This window comes from Nothobranchius furzeri, chromosome 12 (genome assembly GCF_043380555.1).
Source record: "Nothobranchius furzeri strain GRZ-AD chromosome 12, NfurGRZ-RIMD1, whole genome shotgun sequence".
Taxonomy (NCBI): Eukaryota; Metazoa; Chordata; class Actinopteri; order Cyprinodontiformes; family Nothobranchiidae; genus Nothobranchius; species Nothobranchius furzeri.
Window position 1 is genome coordinate 57,132,808 of NC_091752.1, and position 14,515 is coordinate 57,147,322.

General features: G+C 44.1%; 1 long non-coding RNA gene across 1 annotated transcript; it reads left to right on the top strand.

Annotated features, from left to right (window-relative positions):
- Positions 1–4,912: 4,912 nt before the first annotated feature.
- On the top strand, positions 4,913–5,947 carry LOC129166917 (uncharacterized). Its single transcript, XR_008565810.2, has 3 exons — positions 4,913–5,029; positions 5,123–5,362; positions 5,429–5,947. It is a non-coding gene; the product is annotated as an uncharacterized lncRNA (long non-coding RNA).
- Positions 5,948–14,515: the final 8,568 nt, after the last annotated feature.

Sequence of the window (14,515 nt, forward strand, 5' to 3'; positions counted from 1 at the left end):
TATTCAATACATTTGCAGTGTTCTCTAGAGCAAATCAATGCCAATGAGTCCATCCATCCATTTTCAGCCAGTTATCCAGAGTCAGGTTGCGGGAGCAGCAGCCTAAGCAGAGAGGCCCAGAATTCCCTCTCTCCAACCACTTGGGCCAGTTCCTCCAGGGGAATCCCAAGGCGTTCCCTGGCCATCCATGAGGCATAGTACCTCCAGCATGTCCTGGGACTTCCTTTAGGCCTTCTCCCAGTTAGATGTGCCTCACCTCAGAGAGGCGTCCAGGAGACATCCTAACCAGATGATGGAACCACCTCAGCTGGCTCCTCTCTATGTGGAGGAGCAGCGGATCTACTCAGAGCCCCTCCTGGATGACCGAGGTTCTAATCCTATCTCTAAGAGAGAGCCCAGCCACCCTGCAGAAAAAAAACTAATTTCGGCTGCTTGAATCCATGATCTTGTTCTTTTGGTCACTACACAAAGTTCGTGACCATAGGTGAGGGTAGGAACGTAGATCAGCCGGTAAATCAAGTGCATCGCCTTCTGGCTCAGCTCTCTCTTCACCACGACAGATTGGTACAACGCTCGCATCACTGCAGACACAGCACCAATCCACCTATCGATCTCATGCTCCATCTTTCCCTCACTTGTGAACAAGACCCCGAGATACTTAAGCTCCTCCACTTGAGGCAGGACCTTGTCCCTGACCCCGAGAAGGCATTCTACTCTTTTCTGACTCAAGAGCATGGTCTCGAATTTACAAGAGCTGATTCTCATCCCAGACTTATGAGTCATTAAACAAATCTATGATGCTCCTGTTCTGACATGCAGAAGTTTGCTGGTGCAGAGGTGGACTGAAAACAGCAGGACTACCCATTATTACTAATGATATGCACGCACCTCGCTTCTGATTGGCTAACAGAACACGCTCATCCATGTTGCAAAGTCACTATCACCAAGATACTCTCAGCTCTTTCTTCTTGTTGCAAAAAAAAAACTTTCCTGTGGGCGTGAGCAAGCCAACATCGGCGAGGCCATAATTGATAATTCACAGTGTGACATAGATATGTGAGGATTTTCAAATCCTAGCATTTCACCATCTATTTTCTATCAGAAACTAACGCAGGAGATAGTTGTAGGAGACCAGCTTAGTGGCCTAATGGTAGAGTATCCGCCCTGAGACTGGGAGATCAGGGTTCGATTCCTGGTCGGGTCATACCAAAGACTTTGAAAAAATGGGACCCAATGCCTCCCTGCTTGACACTCAGCATTAAGGGGTTGGATTAGGGGGTTAAACCACCAAATGGTTCCCGAGCGCGGCTGTGTCTGCAGCTCACCGCTCCCCCAGGGGATGGGTCAAATGCGGAGAACAAATTTCGCACACACATCAGTGTGTGTGACAACTAATGGGACTTTAACTCTTTTCACATTAAGCCTGCATGAAAAACTCGAAATGACTGATTGGAATTAGAAATAATCAGTAAAACTGGTTTTCCAGTCAAGCACACCTTTCAATTCAATTGAATTCAAGTTTATTTATATAGCGCCAAATCAAGACAAGAGTCGCCTCGAGGCACTTAACATAGTAAACATTCCAATCCAGGTCAGTTCATTAAGCCAATCAGTAAATAGTTTCCTACATAAGGAACCCAGCAAATTGCATTGAGTAACTGACTTGTGTCAGTGACTCGAGACATTAACAAAAACTTTCATCAATCTTTGTTTTTGACATTAATGCAACATGAACACAAACGGGAGTTTAAAAAAGTAGCATTGTTTACTCACCTCTAACTAACCAGACCCTGATGCTCAGACACACATTAAAAACACTAAATCACTTCTAGCATTCAAACATGGTGACTGAATGATGGAGGAGGAAGGTCAATCCAGTGACCTCAATCTGACCCATCACGGGTTGGGGGGCACAGATGCCCCTTTCCCACTATCGGCTCCACACCACCTGGATAGTTCCAGTCAGCCCCAGCCTGGTCCGGTTGATTCCACACATCCTTGCTTAGGAATACAGTCAGAGAAGTTCTCAGCTCCTACGTAATCAGCATGATAATGAATTGTGCACGCCTTAAGCCCATGTGGGCTGATTCTACCCACCAATCAGAGGCTTCCTCTAATGAAAGATGTGAATTTGCTGACTGGTAAGCCGGCTTGTTGGTCAATAATGGGTGTGTTGGCTCTGGTCAGCCTGAAGCAGACCACCTCAGAAAGAGGGCTGAAACACAGCCTGGCTGCACCCTGAATAAAGGCAGGCTATGCTAATGTGGGCACTCTCTATGCTATGCAGTCCATGCAGAGCTGATGCTAGTGGGAAAGGGGCAAGAGAAACCCGAGAACCAGGCAGCAAAGGCTTGAAGGCTCAGTGAATGAAAACAAGTGTACCAAAACGTGTGTGTGTGTGTGTGTGTGTGTGTGTGTGCGTGTGTGTGTGTGCGTGTGTGTGTGTGCGTGTGTGTGTGTGTGTGCGTGTGTGTGTGTGTGTGTGTGTGTGTGTGTGTGTGTGTGTGTGTGTGTGTGTGTGTGTGTGTTGATCTGACACTCAACTAAATATCCTTTTGAGGGTTTTGACCTTAAAACTTTTTGAGATTCTGAAGAACGTCTCCATCAGTGGTGGACAGAAGAGCTTTGGATTGTTCTGACGAACAAAACTTGCATGAACTACAATTCACCTGGAAATATACTGTATATATATATATATATATATATATATATATATATATATATATATATATATATATATATATATATATATATATATATATATATATGAATGTTGCCCTTTAGAAAAGTTTGGAATCACACAAAACAAATCTTTTTAACCAAAGAATTTTCATATAATTTTATGGTCCTATTCTTTATTGCAGGATTTTCTTTTTTCAGGCAGCCATGTTATCACTCATGATCTTTAGCTGTAAACGTGTGTTTCTGCAGGATTCCTGTTAGTTTTTACAACTCTATCATCATTCATGATAAATGATTCATGACCCGCACTTGTATAGCACTTCTCAGAGTAAGGACTCCAAAGCGCTTTACACTACAGTGTACCATTAATCCATTCACACACTGATGGTGATGAGCTACAATGTAGCCACAGCTGCCCTGGGGCACACTGACAGAGGTGAGGCTGCCGAGCACAGGCGCCACCGGTCCCTCCGACCACCACCAGCAGGCAAGGTGGGTTAAGTGTCTTGCCCAAGGACACAACAGCAGAATTCTCTGTGCGGAGCCGGGATCGAACCTGCAACCTTCCGATTACTGGACAACCCGCTCAACCTGTTGAGCTACTGCTGCCCCATGCTGCTTTCATCATTTTAATTGTTTATTTCTTATTATATTCTAACTTTTCCTTAAAAAGTTATATAAGAAATAAACTTTCTTTACCTGCTTTAGACAAAATGGCTCATTTTAGAATCAAACTAAATTGACTAATCTTGATTTTTTTCCCTAGCTGACTACAAAAATACTGGAACAAGAAAAGGAAAAGAAGTCAGACACATTGTGTTAGTGTAGATATGTTATTTGTTTACAGCGAGACGCGACTGGAAATAAACTCTTCCTGCTAAAATCAGACACCTGCATCCTGTCATAGTTAATACATCCTGTGAGGTCACATGATCTCATTCTGATACTCGTTACTGAAAATGGACGCACCACGCTTGATGTTGGCAGCTGAGCAAGGCCTTGAAACCTCAGCAGAGGAAAAAAAAAAGAGAAACAAGACACAAAAATATTGGATGCTGCTGTTTTGGATGCAAGAAGCCTCACCAACACAACATGTGTGAGTGAAGAGGAACTATGACAGATACCTGTAGGTCCTTTAAGAGTGGATGTTTCCCTCATTAAAGGACAGTAACTGACCAGGCTGAGCTCAACTCTGTCAGCGACTGACTCTCACACATGATCATGTTTATCCAGAGATGCCATGTCACTTTTAAAATACTCAAGTAGAAGTTCTCCATTATCCATCCTTACATGAGTCACAAGCTGATTACAGTTACAGTCTGAGCTTACTTCATGGTAAGGGACCTTAAAGGGATGCAGATCAATATAAAGTATAAAAACGATTCAACTCAGTCATCTCGTGAGTCTTTTATTAGTTTGTCTGCATAAAGAGTCATTTAGCAAATTCTATTTTTCAAGCAAAGTGACTTAGACATGTTCTTGGGACAGGATGAGCATAAACACAAGAATGGTTGTGGTTGTTTCTTTTAAAGCTCTTCTAAATTAAATCCCCTTTTGTCTTGATGCCCAACTGGCTTTTTAACTAGCATTCAGATTGGCTGGATAAGCTCTGCATGCTGTGAGGACCACTGGTCCACCGGTCCTTTTTACTTGTCAGTGCTGGAGGAGAGGATGTCACAGGGATTGTGTGAAGAAGCAAAAAAAATAAAAAATTGGCGATGGAAGTGTTTTGTGGTGACTAGTTGGTGTTAAGCTTACTTGTGAGGCTTTTCTGAAACACATCCATCCATTCTTTGATGCTCATCGAGGTTGAGTCGTGGAAGTGATAGATCCAGGAAAAAAACCCAGACATCCCTCTCTCCAGTAACATGTTCAAGCCCCTCTTAGGTGAGCCTGGACCAAAGCCCTGAGTCTGCCCCAGTTTCACCTCCCAGTGGAATCCTAGACTAATGCTTGAACCACCTCGGCCAACTCCTTTTGACGGAGAGCTGCAGGAGCAAGAAGATGGAAGATGGAGCTCCTTGTCTTATGTGTAAGGATGAGGCTGGAAGCTCATTTTAGCCATAATCCCATTCTTTTGATCACAGTCACTACAAAGGACCAGAGCAGTCTCCTCATACCTTTTTGAATGTGACCAAGGTTCAGTTGTCACGGTCTGGGTTCTCCCCTGCCATTCTCTGAGTGGTTTTTTGAGTTTTCTTCTGCAGGTGGGCGTGTCTGGAGGTGGCCAAGCTGCAGAGCATCAGCTCATCAGCCGGTCCGGTGTGTTTAAGCAGCTGAGAGACGCCATCACTTCGCTGGATGATTACTCTATCTGGGTCCTTCATTTAACAGCCACTTGAGAATTGTACATTTGAGTATTTTTAAGTCTTCGAGCCTTGTTTGAGTTTTTGGATTTTTGATTTTACATGCTTGATCACACCTTTGCCATTTTTTTCAGAAAATCCTCCACTCCCATCTCTGACTGACTGAACTTTGGATTATCTCTACACACTGCTCGTCTCGCAGCCCGTTCCTGACCATCCACCTCCTGCTGCCCCACCAAGACCCACCTGGATCTGTACTACCGCAAGAATCGGCTCCCTTAACCTCCAACCCTGGATTCCTACTCCCTGTAAGTCCCTCCAACCCAGACCAGACCACCGTCCCTCCTCACTCGAGCCATTACGCTACCAAGACTGTAAGTCCTCCAAACCCACAACCCTCTGTTGTTTTGAGCTGGACCTTAAACTGCCTTTGTCTGCAGATACCCGCACCAGATCCCTGTCGGAAGAACTCGGCGAATTTTGCTGCTCCTTTAGTTTCTCCCTTAAAGTTTAAAACTTTCGCCCTTGTCTGAGAACTGATTCTGTATGTCGTGGGTTAGTCACTTACCTCACAACATGACATCAGTATTTGGTCAAGACTGGATCATGAAGAGTCAAACATTCCAACGCTGTAAAATGACATTGGGTCATAAAATGAGAATAAAATTCACTAATCAATCGCATGTTTCACGGTTTTCACAAGTTTAAACCCTGTGTCATCATGTATCATATGAATGTGCTTCTGATTACTTAAAGACCGTTATAGGTCTGTTTTTGATGCTTTCATATTTTGTAAATGAACAGTCTGTTTTTATGTCTTAATTTTTTTTTCTTACCTGTTCTTTGTAAAGCTAACTATGTGTCTTGCTGCTGCCTCTTGGCCAGATTGTTGTTGTAAATGAGGATGAGCTCTCAATCGACTCATCTGGTTAAATAAAGGTTAAATCATTAATCTCAAATTAAGCATTGGCCAGACATTGTAGAAATTCAGTATTACTACACTTTACCATCTATATAAAGTGTGTAAGTTTTTCATTTTGTTAAGGGATTTCATCATAGAAAATTTTAATTCTCTCCTAAACAGTGAAGAACTCTATATTGCATTCATCACTCAAAGACGTCTTACAGGGCAGCTGCTGCAGCTAGAACGTCGTGATTAGCTGTATTTTGTTAAACTTGATGCTCTCAGTGATTACGGAATACTGCAGCAACTAGCATTGGCTTGATCTAAAATCTACAAATCAAACCGCTACGGTCCTTCTGGACTCCTGACAAGTCATGTTGGCGTGATTGCAGCAACACAGCTAACTGTGTTAGGTAAGGAAAACATAAGTTATTTGGGAAAGCTACGACACACACACACACGGATGTGATCTGAAAGATCCACATATTTCAGCAACGGATCCTCCTGAAACCGGTAGAACCTCAGTGCCATCCTGGATTACTACAAACGACAACAAGCTACTGCAGGATCCCAGTCAGTCAGGAAGAGTTATTCTGGTAAGCTTTTGATTAAATATTTTCCAGCGTTATATCAATATATCCTCACTGCGGTAAAACTGGCAGCACATAGTGTTATTAATCTGTAGATTATTTAATTATATTGGACAGTATGCTGGAGCTAGCTAAGAACTCGTCAGATGAGGGCTCCCGATGGAAGCACTACAAGCACAGAAATTAAATATTCTAAGTAAACGAACAACCAATTTTGGTTCTGAAGATGAACAGAATCCTCCCCGGTGTCCAGATCGGTTGCAGGTCTTCCGAGTCAAATAGTCTCAAACAGTCTGCACCTCCAGCTTTCCAGCTAGCGGGTGGTCGGAGTTCGGTTGAACTTCTTCGGTAATCCAATATCCTTTCTCGTCACCTTATCCCAGAGAAAAAACAAATCTGACGAACTAGCAAAGGTTTCATAAGCTACATCTGACTGATTGCCATCTGCTATAATGCTAATGCAGAACCACCGAAGCTCTGCTACTGTTTACTCTGGTTTTTGTGGGGAGTTATCAGCTGGTTCAGGCTCATACAGGAAACATCTTCTGTTTTCAGCTGAGGTTTTAATAGTTTTTATACAAACCATTCAAAGGAATTTTGCCTCTGGCTGACTTCTTTAAGAAGGCAGCAGCCTAGCTAGTGTTGGGGTCCTGCCCTCATGAGAAAATTACTACGCAGTATTTTCTCCAAAGGACTGTGCCATCTACGCCCTGAAGCATAGACAATAACGCATGTTAATATCAGCGCCAGCAGGGACTCCATGTCCCATGATCCTCAGCAGCCAGCAGCAGCTTGATGATGTCATCAAGTGACGCCAAGTCTGACCCCCCCCGGTGGATACTGGCCCTTACAGAGACCGCCCGCTGGACGAGTCTATAAAGTCGAGGCGCAGAGCGGAACTCTCTCTCTTCCCGTCCAGTTCATCTGGTGTAAGGAGACCCCCCGCCTCTGCTCCTACCGCTTCGGACAGCGTGTGCTTGAGGCCTAGCTGCTGAGATCATAAGGACCAATGCCATTTAATCTGCTCAGCCCCGGACACAGAGGGACGCCTTGTGTTCGTTCATTCAAGATTTTTTCTTTCCTTTTTTTATCTCTCTCTTTCTCTCCCGCTTCTCTAATAGTCCAAACAAGCGGTCAACCACGTGACTGCTTTAAAATAACAGACGGTCTCTCTCTTCCATACTAAAACCGCCAACGGACCATCTCGAAGTAAGCTCTGTTTCTTTTATTGTTTAATATCTAAGTTTGTTTATGCTGTGGCCAGGCTGACAGACTGTTTAGATATGTAATTTGCCTTTATGACTGATCTGTTGTTTTTTTCCCTTGATCTTTGTGAAGCGATTTGAAGTGTTTTGATTAAGTTTACTGTGAACGTTTGCTCACACCGTCAAATACGCGTCTGATCAGTGTCTCACACCCACTGATTGTGCGTGTCTGGGAAGACAAGCTAAATTCCACACACACACACACAGTTCGATCCTTTGTTCAGCCAAACAAAGGATCCACCATTTTGTTTTCAAAACTCCCTCCAGTTTGGTAAACAGCCTATCTCTGCCTGATTACATCATCAAGCAGCCTCACTATTGCTTGATCACATCACCATCTCACCCCACCGGTCTTATTAGATTGTTACTTCACATCATCATTCCATGGTTTCATTGCTTATTGCTTGTTTGATTAAATCAGTTGGTTGATATTGATTGGCTAGCGCTTTGAAGGAGCTAAGGTGATTATATTAGTCAATAAATGTTATTGACAATTAAGTTTTGTCTCAAGTGAATTTGTCTGTGTTGGATAGAATATGACCGCTGCTCGTTAAAAGAATTTTACAAACTTTAGACAGATTGGTAGAGGTTTGGATTCATTTTTCCCCTGTAAAAAGGGGTGATGCCCCGAGGCATATCCACGGATATCCTAATTACGCAATAAATCGGTAAATATTTCCATATTTATGAATTTTATTGATGAATCCAAAGGGTAAGTAAAGCTGACAAATTATTTGTTGGCTAATAACCACAACATTATGGTGCCCTGTGTGAGGCACGATACACAGCGGAGATTATTTTATACAACACAAACAAGTCCTTTCGTTTTCTTGTAGAGCTTGGATTAAAATAATAAGTGGTCAGCCTTGAACCAGCTGGTGGCAACAGAATGGTGCTGATTTCACTGAGCAGTGTTGTTGGCTTCCTCTACTGACCTGCCTCGGTCAAGACAGAAAGTGGACATCTTGTCTTTGTGTACCCTAGAAGCTGCATGCAAACTCTCACCAATAACTCAGTGCTTGTTTAAAGTGATAGACAACTAAACAGTTGATGCTAACAATTTAAACAACAAAAACATAGTTATTTTATTCTATTTATCTCTTCCCACCGTTTATGTGCATGTGCAGTTATTCTGTCTAACCTTTTAGATTAGATCAACTGTTATTTTAGCAACCTTAACTCACAGTGGCTAATTAAAACTAACTAAAACCTTCAATCAAAGACTGATTACACAGTTTGCTAATATTCTGAAGGAATAAATAGCACTTTAACACTGCAAGTGTTGTAAGACATTGCTAAGCCAACGCACCGGTACAGCTGTTTGCTAAAACACTGAAGGAAATAGTATTTTATGCATTAGTCACGGCATTGGCCGTGCATTTTAAACACTAAAACCTGTGTGCACCAAAGAGGTTAATTTAGTGTTGCTGCTACAAGATAGCAGTTGCTGCCACGAAGTGCAGCTTTGAGCTACTGCAGAGCTCTGTTAGGCTATTTTGGTTCAGTTGTTGAAAATGGAGGATCAGAGTAGTGACCTGATCAGCTCCCAGCAACCAGGTGGCGCTGCGGCCCATGCCAAATATGAACCTATTCTATTCTCTGGACGAATGCTGTCCAAACTGTTCGGAACCACCCGGGAATCCGACTACTCCGTCAGGGGCCTTACTGAAGAACAGTGAAGTGACGAGCTCAACGCTGTGATGTATCAAATAGAGAACTCAGATGGTAAGGTGCCAGTCCAGGTTCCCTTGGCTAAGTTAGTCCTTCTCCTCCATCAGAGAGAAATTCAACATGATCAGAAGATCATGGAACTCCAGAGTATGCTTGCTGAAAAACAGTGAAATGGAAGGCTGGTGGAGGACGACGAGTACGACGACGCCTGCACAGATTCTGGGGAGAACATGGAGGAGACCCCCCCCCCCCCTTACTGGTGAGAACAGACAGTGGGGAGGGGGGGGGGGTACACCCCAACTCTGACGATGTTGACCCAGAGTCTTCCCCCACGCCGGTATGAAAGCAAACCGGTGGAGCCGACTTGGGTCCGTTCAGGACGATCGGTGAAGAGCAGTTGGCTTCCTCCACCAGAGGAAGCAAGGGACAGTCGTCCCGCAGTAAAGGTAGGCCACCTCTTTCCAAGGTACCTGAAGTCAGGAGGATGCTGAGCGTGCCTCCTGATAGCCTGCCTCCTGATACATTCCCGTACAATAATTGACAGTATGTAGTTTTGGACTCTCTGAACGGATGCATGCAGCAGGGGAGGGATGAAGCTTATCTGTCCCAACCTTCGGCCCCATTCCCTACACACTCTATAAGGCACTCAGGACCATCTAGGGGCAGAGGGCAGTCCGCCCTCGGACCCCAGGTTGGACCACCAACCTCATCTTCACGGCCTTCTCAATCAGTGAGAAGTCGACCAGCCGAGCGGCCCCTCTATTTAGACCGCTACCCCAGTCCACAATGGGTGCAAGGTGCCGATTGGGGTTATGCACAGTACACCCCAGCACCCCAGCCTGCACCTCAACTATCCACCCATTCTAGCTACTCTGATATTCAGCATGCCGGCAGCCAGCTGCCTGACAAAGCATCCTACGCCAGTCCGTACCCGGACAGAGTGTATTACTTAGAAGCCCTAGTTGAAAGACGCAGGCCGCGCCACGCAGACTGGCCCCGGGAGGAGGACCTCCCAGGGCACCCACACGACATGCCAGCAGCCCGCCGCAGCATGCCGGACCCCGATCTGGGCCCCAGGAATCAGCATTGAGAGCTCAGAACACACCAACGATATCCAGCGCACCCTGAGACAGACCGTGGGTCAGATTCAGAGGATGACGCACCGTACCGTGAGTCAGGACTCCGTGTACATCAAATTGAATCGCTAGCTAAGGACATAGAACACTTTGATCCTAACACCATCGAGTCCAACATCGACGACTATCTCAGAGAGATAGAACGTTGTCTGCTTGATCTTCCAGCACCCTCTTCAAGGGAAAAGCTCAAGCTAATTTGGAAAACCACATCTAGGACGGTGCATGGTGTCATGGAAACTCTGCCACCTGACACTCGAGATCGGTACTCCTCTCTCTGCCGAGCATTGAGGGATGAATACTCTACGTATGCCGACTCTGCATCAGCTACAGTGGGGGCCTTCTCCATCAAACACGGAAGGAATGAATGATGATAACAGACTGTCATAAACCTTGTTAGTTTTAGAGATCTGACTGTAAACACGAGAGGAGGCGCTTTTGCAGACACACAAATATTTGGCGCATCACAGACCCGCTCTGATTGGTCGAACGACACCATGGTGCAATCTGTGACTAGCTTGATCTCTGATGATTGGTTGAGTGAAATTCTGTGAATCTAAGAGCTTGCGAAAAGGCACACTGACATCATTTGTGATGTGAGTGAAAGTGTCTAAATATAGATGCTGGCCCTATGAAGAAAGACTCATGACAGTTATTCACATTTATTTAAATGCATTTTCTAAAGTATTCCATTAACTTTGGAACATATTTTTAATTACAGGTCACCTTCACTTCAAGTCTCTGTAGAACACATGTGGCTGGAAGCTCTTATGATCAGCGTTAACTCTTTCATACACCAAAGGAATCGTGCAGTGCTGTAAAAAACAGTGATGACAAATGTAACGTCTGAGCTTCATGCTCAGTAATTACATGGTAATAAGCTTTTTAATTACCCTATCAGTCTAACATAACAAGGTAGTATTATTGGGATGTTCTTTCAAATCCGTTTACTGTGATTAACAATGATTCCCCCCCTCAAATCTCTCATGGCTCGTATAAAGGTGATGAGAAAAGTGGCGGTGTTGGTGATATAATGTGAGGCCCTGTGTGCTGATAAGTAAAAGACCCATTAATCTCTCTCGATGCTCCTGTTGGAAGCAGTGACCCTCCTCCACACGGTCCTCCTCCACCCCCTCTTCACGCTGTCTCTCTCCCAGCCTGCACCTGTCAGATTAGTCTCATATCCTCAGCTGCCACTCCATATGATACGCCTCCTTACTGCCCAGAGACTATATGTTGCTCCATTCTGCGTGTATTTATGAGTTTGTGTGCAAGTAGGAGAGAAACAGCGAGGGAGGAATCTCATGCACAATAAGCTAATGAGAGATCTACCTCTTGTTTAGCTGGATTTGGGTTCGTGCAAACGTGCAAAACCCACAACCCACACAATGAGATCGCTTTGTGACCAAAAACCTGACTCCCGACAGAATCATGGCCTCTTGCTCAGATGTGTCATGGCTGCTCCTGCTTGTATACGGCTGTAAGACTTTTGGGTTCTGCTAAAACTTCCTCTGACTGGCTCTGTGATGAGGGCAGGATCTGAGAGGACGAGGAGGTGGAGGGAGGGGACACACCACTCAAGATCTCCCTGTCTGACAGACTGAAGCAGCTGAGGCAACAAGAATACAAGAAATAATAAGTATCACAGCAGTTTGTCAAGAATGTAGAGATGAACTAAAAAAAAAGTCTGGGAAGGCAATTTTGACTGTGATCAAAAAGAGCACATTTCAGTTAATAAAACAACTGAAAGACTTTTATTTTGAAATAGTAATGCTACTGTTTTTGTTAAATATTCTCAATCCTCCAACCATTAGATTGAAGCATGTTTACATGCTCTTAGGGATATAAAAATGTAATTCTATAACTCTGGTTGTTTGTTCCCCAAATGCTCGAATGAGAGGAGAAACTGAGAAGGTTGTTTTAATTAAAGTGGAAATGAAGGAAAATTACTCTTCAGTTTGATAATGGCAACGCTTTGCATTAAAGCGTCCGTTTCAGGAAAGGGAAAGTTTGACAGTATGGAAGTCATGAGATTATGAAATAAACCAGCACAGGTGTTTGTGTAATCTTTGTTCACCATAACATGATGTTTGAGTTCAACGTGTGTATTTTGGCTTCAAAACAATGTAAGTGTTCATGATCTTTTTTCTAGGAAATAAGGAAAGAAACACACATGAATAAAGTTTTAAATATTAATTTTTCTTCTGAATAATCAATAAATGGTTGCACCAACACATTCAATTATAGATTACCTGACTTATTTGACCATTTTCCACAGTGTTGACGGTTGATTGTACCAATGATTGTTATGAAAATATTTTTTTCAGCCGCATTATTTTGTGAGCAGACAATTGTTTTATTGCAAGATTAATAAAAAAAAAGTATTTAATAATTTAATGGTTCTTAGTTATATATTTTAGCTGGTGATAAGGGTGAGGCTGTTGTCCTTTTCCTACTGGACTTGACTGCTGCCTTTGATACGGTGGATCATGACATCCAGCTGGATTGGTTAAATATATGGGTGGGGATTACAGGGGTGGTGCTTTAATGGAAGAGGTCATATCTTGATGAAAGTAGGTTTTGTGTGTGACTGGGTGAAGCTTCTTCAGCCTGGGGAAGTCTCAGATGGGGGATCACCCAAGGCTATGTCCTTGACCCCCTTCTGTTTACACTATACTTCTTACCTCTGGGGGTCCTCCTTCAGCGCCATGGTGTTAAGTTACATTTTTATGCAGATGACTGCCAGACCTATTAGCCTTTTTCTCGGGGAGCGGAATAGCCTGGCAAGCCAGACTGTGAATATAAACAAAGCAAGAATTTGGTCTAGTTCACTAGGCTAGGAGCGGAAGGCATTTTGCATTATTGGACTGTTTAAGGGAAATAAAGTCTGCTAACTTCCTCTTCCTAAATGAGTCTAAAACTGAGGTTATAATACTCAGCCCTAGTGAAAGAGCTGGAGCAGGTGATGAGATTGATCTTGATTCCATGACACAATACAAGAAGAATGTGGTCACTAATTTAGGGGTGAAAATTTATGCATTCCTTAAATTTGATGCACAAACAAACATGGTTGTTCGAGCATGTTTTTTTAACCTGAGACGGCTGTCCAAGATAAAGCCTCTCTAGTCCAGAGTACATCTGGAAACAGTAGTACACACTTTATCATGACCTGCATCTACTGTAATGTGTTGAATGCTGGACTGAGTCAAGCTACTACTGCTCGGCTCCAGTCCAAATCTCTGCTGCGAGATTTGTGACTTGGATCAGAAGGAGAGACCACATCACGCCAGTGCCAGCTTCTCTGCACTGGCTCCCGGTGTTTTATTGTGCAAGATTTAAGATCCTCCTCCATTTGTTCAGGGTGCTGCAGAGTAGTGCTCCCCATGTCTTGCTGAATTGCTGCAGCGGCATGTCCCCACTCGAGCCCTTCGCTCTGCTAAGCAGGAGTTGCTGGAAGTCCTCCGCTCTAAACTCAGATCAAGGAGGGAACCAGACCTTCTCAGTAATGGCCCCTACACTCTTGAGCTCCCTCTGGCAGTGAAGCAAGCTTCTTCTCTACAGGAGTTTAAGTTTAGCCTGAAAACGTACTTTCATCTACTAGTTTTCCCCAAACATTGTTGACTCTGGCTTTTGTATTTTTACCTTTTGTACTTTATGGTTTTTAATTACTTTTACTTATCCATCCATCCATCCATCCATTTTCAGCTGCTTGTCCAGAGTCGGGTCGTGAGAGCAGCAGACTAAGGTGGGATGCCAAGACTTTCCTCACTCCAGCTACTTAAGCCAGCTCTTCCGGGGGGATCCCAAGGTGTTCCCTGGCCAGCCGAGAGACATAATCCCTCCAGCGTGTCCTTCCTTAGGTCTCCTACCAGTTGGACATGCCAGAAAACCTCACCAGGAAGGTGTCCAGGAGGCAACCCAACCAGATGCCCAAGCCACCTCAACTGGCTCCTTTCGACGAGGA